Genomic DNA, 11,494 nt, shown 5'->3' on the forward strand with positions numbered 1-11,494 from the left:
CTAAATGCACATTGTTTAAAATGGTTATTTGTTTTATTCATATCCTACCTTTTCTCCAGTTAGCTCAAGGTGGCATACATGGTTTTCTCCCTCCTCATATAATCCCCACAACAACCTTTTGAGGTTAGGTTGAGAGTCAGTGGCTCACCCATGGTCACCTAGTGAGCTTCATGGCCAAGTGAGCCCTAGTATTCCAAATCTTAGTCTTGACACTTTAACCACTACACCACACTACAGCTGTTGCTTACCTAATTATTATTTTTATTATTTTATTTTATTTATTACAGTGGTACCTCGGGTTAAGAACTTAATTCGTTCTGGAGGTCCGTTCTTAACCTGAAACTGTTCTTAACCTGAGACACCACTTTAGCTAATGGGGCCTCCAGCTGCCGCCATGCGATTTCTGTTCTCATCCTGAAGCAAAGTTCTTAACCCGAGGTACTATTTCTGGGTTAGTGGAGTCTGTAACCTGAAGCGTCTGTAACCCGAGTTACCACTGTATTTATTAAATTAGTTGCTTTATCTTGCCTAAGGCAACCCAAAGCAACTTACAACCAACAAACCTACCAACAGACAAACCCAAGAAGAGAAATACATTAAAAACAACTCGCCTACTTCTAAAAGACCACAGATAGTTAAAGACCAAAGACCTGGTTATGATGACACCAGGCATGTCTCCTTAGGGAGAGCATTCTACATGTACTGCAAAAAAGACCCATTCTAATGTTGCCACCCTCCAAACCTCTTGTGGTGAGGGCACAGGAAGAAGGGCCTCACATGATGAGCAGATGGTCTGAGTTGGTTCATATGGGGAGAGGTGGTCCTTGAGGGGTTGTGGTCCTGGGCTGTTTTAATGTTTTATCGGTCAAATCCAGTACCTTGAATTGGGCCCAGAAACTGGTTGAAAGCCAATGCAGTCGGACCAGACTTCCTTTATTTTAAAAAAAGATTATTTAATAGTATTTGTATTTATTAGCTTTACTATTCTGATTTCATTGAAAAGGTTTGCAGACCTTTATTTCCATGTAGCTGAATTCTACAAAAGCACACAGAGAAGACACAGAGGCACAGAGCTGGAAGGGATCTCGAGGGCCAGTGAAATGAAGCTACAAAGAGAGGCATGAGCCGTGCAGGGTTCATGTTGAAGTTTATCCAAGAGACTCACCCCAGGAAATGGCTTTGTAAAACTCAGCCATGTGTTGCTTTCCTAAGCCCTCTGTCTTTGGTGTGTCAGCCTCTGAGGGTGCCAGTTAGAATAAATGGTGGCTGTAAATTTTATTGCATGAACACCTATCCAGTTTGAACTGGCCTAGGACCCCAGATTATATGAGCAAGGTCAACTAATCAATCTCAGGTGTTAATGAATTTTCCACTGTTGAGCACAAACCGGATTCAAAGCAGATGTCAGAGTTGAAAGCTCATTATTCCATAACTGATTTTACAAGCTACTCAGTCTCCACTTCCCACCCATCGTGGCTGAGCTTTCTTTTTTCAAAAAACAACAAAATCTGTTGCTTAATACAAATTCTTCTACGTTCAATAGAGCTCGGTGGTAAGTGTTCTCTGCTGGCTTTGTCCTGACCCCCAATTACCAAACACTGATAAAAATCAGAAAGTAAGTGGCTGGTATTATTTAACAAACGGAAGGTCAGAAGCACTGTCTTTCATCAAGGTCAGAGGTTACCATCACTGTCATTAAACAATATGAAAGTGATCTCTCCTGTGGGATTGCTAGATCTTTCCCAGGATTAGACTCCAGTATCTCAAGAAACATGGTCTTGGAGAAACTTATTGCCCCCCCCCCCCCCCCCCGATTTGGTCCTTGTTGCTGCTTCTCTTTCTCTTGTCTGTTTTTACACTTTGGCTCTCAGTAGGCTGAGAAAGATATGAATGAGCCAACTACTGTAGGACCATGGCAAATTGCAATGGGACATTCAGGTCCACTTCCCATCTTAAGAGTACTATGGAAAGCCTGTCCATGATTAGCAACCATGCTTTATTAATGCTGTGTGCTTAGCCCAGTATCTAGTTGTTCTGTGTTAACTGCTTTGAGAGTACTTTTGTTGAAAGATGGTCTAGAAATATTATGAATTAGTGAGAAACTGGACCAAATCAAGGATTCATCTGGTAAACTGTGAACATGAGAAGCAAATAGCCATAAATGTTTTTTTGGGGGGGAGAAATGAGCATAGAAAGCAATATTCAGAAGTGACGTGGGCTTGGTTTATATCATGGTTTGTCTGTATAAAATGGTTTTATGGGACAGCTAGCTTACATATGCTATTAGTATTGTCTCTTTTAAGATGTCACACTGATGGGCAACAATTTTTTACTTTTTGAATGTTGTCTAGATTTCTACAACTGATTTAGGGTATTTTTGCACTGCTGAATCAGGAAATGGCATCTGTTTCTCTCCATCAGGTCAGGTTTACTGTAAACTGAATGGTGGGCATTGATAAAGGTAAGTACACGTGAATTGCATGTTGCTTCACCATTTTTCAAACTTCAGGGCTTGAACTTCCGTTTCTTGGAACTCCTTGAATGCTCAGCAGCAGGGAGGTCTCTCTTCAGAGTCCAACAGTAGACAGCCATCATGACTGCGTCCCAGCGACCCTGATACCTGGTCTCCATCTCTTTCATGTCCTGATGGAATCTCTCCCCCTGCTCGTCACTCATTGAACCCAGGTTCTCAGGAAACCGGTCCATATGTGAAAATAGGTAGTGCATCTTGACGCTCATGTTGCAGGCCAGGTTTCTGAAAGCAGTCAGCATGTTGTTGACAAGTTCTGCGTAGTTTCTGGCCTTATTGTTGCCAAGGAAGTTCTTCACTACCAGAACAAATGCCTTCCACACTTCCAGTTCCACTTCGTTCATTGAGTTTCCGAACTCTGGATCTCTGATGAGCTGACGGATCTGAGGACCGTCAAAGGTGCCAGCTTTCAACTTCTCCATGGTCAATCCCGGAAAAGCCTGGCACAAGTAAGTGAAGCAGTCACCATCCTTGTCCAGAGCCTTGGTGAACTGCTTGATTAAGCCGAGCTTGATGTGCAGCAGTGGGAAGAGTATTCTATCTCTGTCCACCAGAGGGTCGTTGATGACGTTCCTTTTTCTGCAAGACACCAATTCCTCCCGCACAGGCCAGTCCTTCTTTGTGTAATGCTAAGCACGGTCCCTACTATCCCATTCACAGAAAACATGGGTACCGTACTTGGTGAAGCCAGACTGTTGTCCCAACAAAAAGTTCACCATCTTCAGGTCAACACAAATAAACCACTTATGCTGATCATAACCAATTTTCTCCAGCACATACTTCACCGCTTCATAGTTCTCCTTCAGTGTACTCGAGTGAGCCAGGGGTATAGAGGCAAACTGGTTGCCGTTGTGTAGCAGAACACATTTCAGTGATCGCTTGCTGCTGTCAATGAACAGTCTCCAATCTTTGGGTTCGTACTGTGGCACTTTAAGCTTGAGCAGAAGCTGCGCAATATCTGCACAGTACACCAAGTCCTTCTCTTCCGAGAAAAAACGGAGGTTTTATGACTTCAAACTGATCCCTTTTCGACATAATCACCCAGAACTATCGGACCTGAATACTTCTTGTCATTAAAATAATCATTTCCAATCAAAACAATTATTCAACATAGCATTTTACCCCCACCAACTTCTTCTAAAATGCTCCACACAAGCGTACATGTGAACAAAAACGTAAAAAAAAGACATGTGGCCATAGCTCAAAAACTTGACCTGATTGAGCAAAACCAATGTGATTTTTGGTTTCAGCACATCAGATTCGTCCTAAATCAACTGAAAAAACGCAGACAAAAAATTTGTTGTTGACCAGTGATCTGAACGATGATTGGGAGCACATCACAAAATATCATGTCTCATTCCTCTCCTCTGCTTTTGCCTGCTGATTCTCCTGTTCTTTTCATGGTTGGACCATAATTTGCCATGACATCCAAATCAGGCAAACTGATCAAGCTAACTAGACTGCCTCCAAATAGGTTTGTTGAAACAGGTTTGTAAACTATTGTTTTTGGAGTCAATCCCAGTAGCACTAACTATAGTTTATCCACATGTCAGAAAACCAAGAAAGGTAGAGAGGAATATGGGTGTAAGAGAACAGGAGAGTTGCTGTACACTCCAGATTTTACAAAAATGTGAAAGATCACATCTACATTTTATGCATTACATTTATAGTTATATCCCATCTTTCCTTTACAGTGGATCTGAAGGAGACATACACGGAGCTCTCAAGCTATCTCATAGCCAATCATTGACCAGCTCCAGACTTGAGCAGCTTCAGCAAAGTTGCTGCATTACATGTCTTCCCACCATGCCTTGGAATAAATATATTGAGCCATTTTGTACAACTTTGCTCATTCTGTGGCATAATTGCTCTTCATTGCAGTGTGTGTATAGAGTTCCTGCTCTAGAACGGGCTGATTTATTCAGCAGGAACTTGTTACTAAATACAAAGTCAAGGAAAAAAGATGCCACAGAATATGAGAAAAGCTTCTTGGAGATACTTGCCATTTCCCTTCCCTCAGTACTGAAGGAGTGTGTTTCAAGCATATACTTATGTTTTTTATTTGTAGCACTTTGTTCTTTGGCTATCTGACAATGTGCTAGGAACACACTGTTTGTTTTATTACCAAGAAACTCTAAGTTTTACTTCAAAGAGGAGGAACCAAGCACATTCTCTAGGAATACACTCTCACTGTACAGTTGCTAGTGTACAGTATAAAACAGAGCTCAGCCCACGGGGGAACTGAGCTATTCCTCCCCACTGCTACACCCATGCCCTCCCCAACCCTAAAGCTTTTCCTCAATAACACCTCCTACCTCACCCCATAAACCACGGGGGATTTTTCTCACACCTCTTAGTAATGAATTTGAAAAGGGAGTACAATAAAAAAAATTAATGTGCATAGCTCTGTATAAAACAAACACAAAATGTTTTGCAGACTAACTCAATCCAAACATTTGTTACCAAGGGACAGAGGGCATCTTTTATCCATGTTCATTTCTTCTCATTTATTTGCTCTCTGGTCTTCCCAGTATACCTCTGGCTTCTCTGTGTTATTCCAGGTTTCTGCCCCACTTTTTTCAGACTCCATAATCAGGCTTCCCATCCGTACGTCACCATTTTGCATCATGGCTTGATTACGATAACTGATTTCCTTTTCAAATAAAGGGGCATTGTGCTCCAAATACATGAGTGCAATCCCTAAAAGTACTCAATCCCCTCATGATGGTTCTACCGATTTCATTCAGTTTAAGCTACTAATTAGATTCCTAATTATTTTTCATTACATTTTAAAAGGACATTTAAGTTCTTAGATTTTCCATGCTGTTTAAAAGTTTTCTTTTATATCAGTTTACTTGAAGTCAGTGTTCCACTTACTTATTTATTTTTCATTTCATTTGTGATACCATTCAGAGTTACATCTTTCAGTGCTAAGCTATGCCAACTTTTTTTGGTAAGAAAAAAAAGTCAGACATGCCAACCTTTTTTGGTAAGAAAAAAAGTCAGACATAAGTCTTACGCTTCCTAACATGTATTTAATTAACTCAAATAGGGTTGATTATGTGTTGGAAGCCACCCAGAGTGGCTGAGGCAATTACAGTGGTACCTCAGGTTACATACGCTTCAGGTTACATACGCTTCAGGTTACAGACTCCGCTAACCCAGAAATAGTGCTTCAGGTTAAGAACTTTGCTTCAGGATAAGAACAGAAATCGTGCTCTGGCGGTGCGGCGGCAGCAGAAGGCCCCATTAGCTAAAATGGTGCTTCAGGTTAAGAACAGTTTCAGGTTAAGTACGGACCTCCGGAACGAATTAAGTACTTAACCTGAGGTACCACTGTAGTAGTAGTAGTAGCAGTAGTGAGTGTGATGTAAGAAATGATGTCACATCCACACTGTACATTTAAAGCATATAGCTTCCCCCCCAAAATCCTGGAAGCTGTAGTTTCCTCCTCACAGAGCTACAATTCCAAGCACTCTTCATAGAATCATAGAATCATAGAGTTGGAAGAGACCACAAGGGCCATCGAGTCCAACCCCCTGCCAAGCAGGAAACACCATCAGAGCACTCCTGACATATGGTTGTCAAGCCTCTGCTTAAAGACCTCCAAAGAAGGAGACTCCACCACACTCCTTGGCAGCAAATTCCACTGTCAAACAGCTCTTACTGTCAGGAAGTTCTTCCTAATGTTTAGCTGGAATCTTCTTTCTTGTAGTTTGGAACCATTGCTCCGTGTCCGCTTCTCTGGAGCAGCAGAAAACAACCTTTTAATAAACTACAGTTCACATGGTTCTCCGGGGAAAGCTATGTGCTTTAAATGAATGGGAATGAACTGGACACCCACATGGTCATTTAGTTAATAATAGCCAAAAGTGCATGGCTGCCCTCACAGTAGTTCTTTGCTATAGTCTCCACATGGCTAAACAGAAAAGTGTTGCCCTTTATTGAAATACATTAGCTAAATTCCACACCCCACGCCATCCATCCAGTAAAATAAATAAATAAATAAATAAATAAATAAGGATAGAACAGGCTTCCCCAACCTTGGCCCTCCAGATGTTTTTGGCCTACAACTCCCATGATCCCTAGCTAGCAGGACCAGTGGTCAGGGATGATGGGAATTGTAGTCTCAAAACATCTGGAGGGCTGAGGTTGAGGAAGCCTGGGATAGAAGCAGGAGTTTAATGCTTTTCAATTGCAATTTGAAAGGGCAATACCATACCATTTAGAGAGAGTCTTTAAAAACCAATGTACAAGTCAGCAAATTACCCTTGTTTTCACTCAGTGGCCAGTTAGAAGGAAATAATGCATTCCCATGGTCAAGTCTCCATTTTAGTTTTTTAGTAAGTCCTCCACTTAACATATTTTACTTCTTGTGCTCATAGTTTGTATGTAGGTGGCAATCCCTTTATTATAAAATATGCTTCAGAAAGCTATTGTCACATTATCCATACCGGTAAGACAGGATTTTATTGGCCCACCACACCATCACTGCAGTTGGAAGAGCTAGAAAACTCCAGGTTTTGCCCCACTCTGTTGTTGACCCAGGAAGATCCTGATGGGTCAGGGCAAAGCCCCTGCCCCACCCAGTCCAGCATCCTAAGTGTTTTGCCTCCTCCAGTTGCAGCCCTTTGGTTCTGCCTGGAAGAGCAGTAATTTTTTTCTCCAGAGATTGCACCTAAAGCCAACATAATGTATACTCAAAGTACATTGGGTTCAGTGGCAGGTGGGATTGCCAAAGTCTTTTTTCTCCGGATGCCTGCCCCCTTTTAAAAAAATTTGCCAAGCTCATAAAGCTGAATGTGCACAATTTAAATGTGTGTAGATTGTGGGCTTGTTGTACACACACAAACAACACACACACACAGTGAACAAACCCCCAGGAAGCACATATTGCCATGTTTCTTCAGTTTCCATGAAAAGAAGAGGTGGGTAATTCTAAAGGCGCCAGTGCCCTGGATGCATTCAACATCTGGAACCCCTGTAGCAGCATTTCAGCAAAGAAACCCCAACAGGCCAGTGGGTCATGATCAAGACATCTGTGCTGAGGAGTAGTATAGCATGTTTTCACTGCCTTCTTTTGGCATGATATAGGAAGGCAGTGTGCCCAAAGAGTGTGATTATCATGCCCAGGTCCAGGAGAAGACAGACTGCCTTAATTAAAGTATGTGGTTACATGTAGTTTTCTCAATCTTTTTACTTTATTCAGCTCTTTCCAGGGAACTTCATTCCCAGATCATCTGTTGCCACTAAGGGAAATATAAAGTTACTGTGCAAAAAATGCTGGTATGCTGCTCACAATGTCCTGAAATGAATGCAGGGATTGGCAGAATGCAGGGCTGCCAACTTGAATAAAATACGGGGGGGAGGGAGGTAAGCCCCATCCCGTGAAATTGATCACATGACACAGCGGGCACACACCATTTGAATGGCAATGTCCGTCAACTTGTGTTGGGGGGGGGAGCTCAAATATTTTATTGGCCCCTAGGAGTTGTTTCCTATGGCAAGCAACCTACATTCAGTCAGTAGTGACTGGCCAGATCCATTTGGTTGTGGTCTGCCTTGTGGCAGTTCAGCTGGACAGCGCTTTCCAGAAGATGGTACTGAGGAGTTTCTGCTCAAACCAACAGCACAAGTTTCTACAGCTTCCGGGTCATGTGGCCAGCATGACTAAGCCACTTCTGGCGAACCAGAGCAGCGCACAGAAATGCCGTTTACCTTCCTGCCGGAGCGGTACCTATTCATCTACTTGCACTTTGATGTGCTTTTGAACTGCTAGGTTGGCAGGAGCAGGGACTGAGCAATGGGAGCTCACCCCGTCACGGGGATTCGAACCTCCAACCTTCTGATCGGCAAGTCCTAGGCTCAGTGGTTTAACCCACAGTGCCACCAGTGTCCCAACAACAATGGATGCTTTCCTCAAAAGAATAGGGCATTCCTGTCACAGAAGCACAGCTTTGATGGGAGACATGTCCTGTCTTCCATCAAATGAGCAACAATTGCACATTTATTGCACAAAAGGTAATTAGAAAGGCCTATAGAATAAAATTGGTGATGAGGAAAGGGTATTCCTTCTGGTTTTCAAGATGTAGGAAAGGGAGCATTGGCTTCAGAGAAAGCTTTGCCTTGTTCCTGAAACCCAATCCACACTCCCCCTTCCCCAATCTTGTGGTTCAATCTTGTGATCACATCAGAAGAAACTTGAGCCTCCTGGATGGCAGAGAGTTGTAGAGACTGGGATTAAATGATTTAATTTGCTAATACCTTTCCCCAATACTGGCACCCAAAATCCTTCAGTACCTTTTATGTACTGACTGGGTATGCGCTTTCAAAAACAAAGGACCTGAACATATGATTGTTTATATATCAGACCAGCCTTGTGTTCAGTACCTTTTTACTCAGAAGTAAGTCCCACTAAATTGAATGGCACTTTCTCCATAGCAGGTACATTTAAAACAACAGCCTTAGAAAGCACATAACGCTGCTTCATATTAGGTTGATAAATTCAGCTTTAGAAGCAGTTTCTCTTATGTTAATGGCATAGCACTCTTGATTTTATGTGCTGCATCTGTGTCCCATCCTTCCCAACAGAGGTCAGAACAGCATTGTTTTATCAGAGGGTCATTAGACTGAGAGGCAATCTTGCCCACGTGAACCTCAAATGTTTGTTCACTTTATTGGAAGTGAGTCCCATTGAATTCAGTAGGATTTCCTTCCAAGTAAACATGCATGAAATCGAGCTGTACACTCATATAAACATACATCTAATTCAGAACAGGAACTGTCTCTTTTAATTGCAGATATGAGCTCCTTAAGGGGGTCGCATGAGAAATATTTGAAATAGTTAATGGATTTATACCCCCAGCTTAGCAACAGCAAAACACAGTAGAGCATATGTAGCTAACAGTATATTAAAGAGTGAAGTAAAAAAGCTACCCTGTTGTGTTTTATATTGTGTTTTTGCCGAATGTTCTTTTTCATTGGCTATATTTTTGTTTCTCTCTTGATTCAAAAGATGGCACCAGTAGGGATGTGGGGTGGAAAATTGGTTCATTTAATGTGAACCTACTTAATTCATACTTTCTGAACGGATACACAAACCAAAGCGCACTTGTTCTTTAAAATTCATCTTTAAAATTCAAACTTCTCTGACTATTGTGATTCTTTTCTCCAGCCAAAAAATGGCTACCATAAAAGTGTATATTAGGGGGAACTGTGCATTAACATGCTTATATTTGTGAAATGATATACTATAATTTCCCTATAATAGGGAAATTGCTTGAAAAATACATATATTTTGTGAAATGCACATGAAATTCTTTAAGGATTTTTATGCAGACCTTTTTTAAAAAATGCAAACTGATTTGGAAAGGTGTAGAATGGGACTCAGCTATACAACTGCAAATACACCTTGGAAATCGAACAGCTTAGTTCCTGAACGTTTTGGCTCCCTAACATCGCAAACCCGGAAGTGACTGTTTCTTTTTGCGAACTAATTTTGGAAGGCGAACAACCAACGGGGCTTCCACGGCTTCCGATTGGCTGCAGGAGGTTCCTGCAGCCAATCAAAAACCGCACTTTGGTTTCCAAACATTTTGGAAGTCGAACGGACTTCCGGAACGGATTCCATTCGACTTCCAAGGTACGACTGTAAACTGTTTTAAGTGTTTTTAAGTGCAATATACAATGTGACACTAGGCTGGTGATGGTGAGCCTTATGGAAAATTCAATGTATATTTTAAAACACTTTTTAAAAAAGCATTTTCAAAACAGTTTTTATATGTGTGTAGATTCCACCTACAAAATGAGAACTGTCCATCTCTTGCCACTAGCAATGGAAAGAGAACTAGTAATTGAGAGCGAACACATCCATTTTTATATTAATGGGTGTCAGAACAGTGCCTGCCTTTTAAATAAACTAATGCATTCAACTGTATTTTGTCTTTGCCCTTCCTGCCTGACTGATTTTTCTTAGCTCAAATGACCTAATTATAGAGTACACTTCCTATGGTCTCCCCCCCCCCCCAATTTGTGCCTTCCACAACAATAACAAACCATTGTATATGCCAGCTGACCACCCACATTGACCAACTTTGTTAATGCCATTCCATCATTTTATTTGACTTCTAAAGTAGATGGGCAAGCATTGCACCTGAAAACTCACTGTGTGGAGAAAAGCTCCCTGGAGAGTGATTTACAGCAGCTTCCATGTGACGAGTGTTTTATGTGTGCAGGGCCTTGGCAAGTAGAAAATGTTCATCAAAAACAAATGATCATGGTGAGCAGGATTGAGACTCCCTTATCTGGAGTGTTCTGCTAAGCAGAGTGCATCAGTTTGCTGTCCAAACGCAGCTGACAGTTACAAAAACAGGCACAAGATGTTTCCTAGGCAAACACAATCTGTTTTACTATACTTTAATGGGTGTTATATGGCCTTTTTATTTCTATTACATTTTGATGGAGTGCAAGGGCAAATGAAATCACGTTCCCAAAAAGCAGAACAAGCTTTGAGTACGTTCAGTGGCATAGGATTATGTGGTTTGGAGAGAAAGAAAACCCCTCATGCATGTGGGGTGGGGGGACTTTACTGGGTCCTCAGAGCATTCTAGTGCCCCAGGAAATGTGGTTCATAGGTGTAGCATGTAAAGAATGCCTTCTGCTGTGCAACTTTGCACCAGGAAGTAAGCAGTGGCAGCTTCTGCGGGGGGCGAGAGGATGGAATGAAGGAGGGCAGTAGGGGAACACTGTATTTCATAGGTGGGAGGAAGATATCCCTGAAAGAGCAACAACCATATATTTCATGGTAGTGCCCCCATCCTAAACAAATTCTGAGGTAAGTCTTAAATACTTTGATGGTGTTAACTTTCAAGTTTGTATGCTTAGGACTGCAGACTTATTTTAATTCCCAGTTTATCATTGTTATAATTCGTATATGAAAGTGCCAGCAATCACAGGGGTCAAGCA

This window comes from Podarcis cretensis (genome assembly GCF_951804945.1).
Source record: "Podarcis cretensis genome assembly, chromosome: 3".
Taxonomy (NCBI): Eukaryota; Metazoa; Chordata; class Lepidosauria; order Squamata; family Lacertidae; genus Podarcis; species Podarcis cretensis.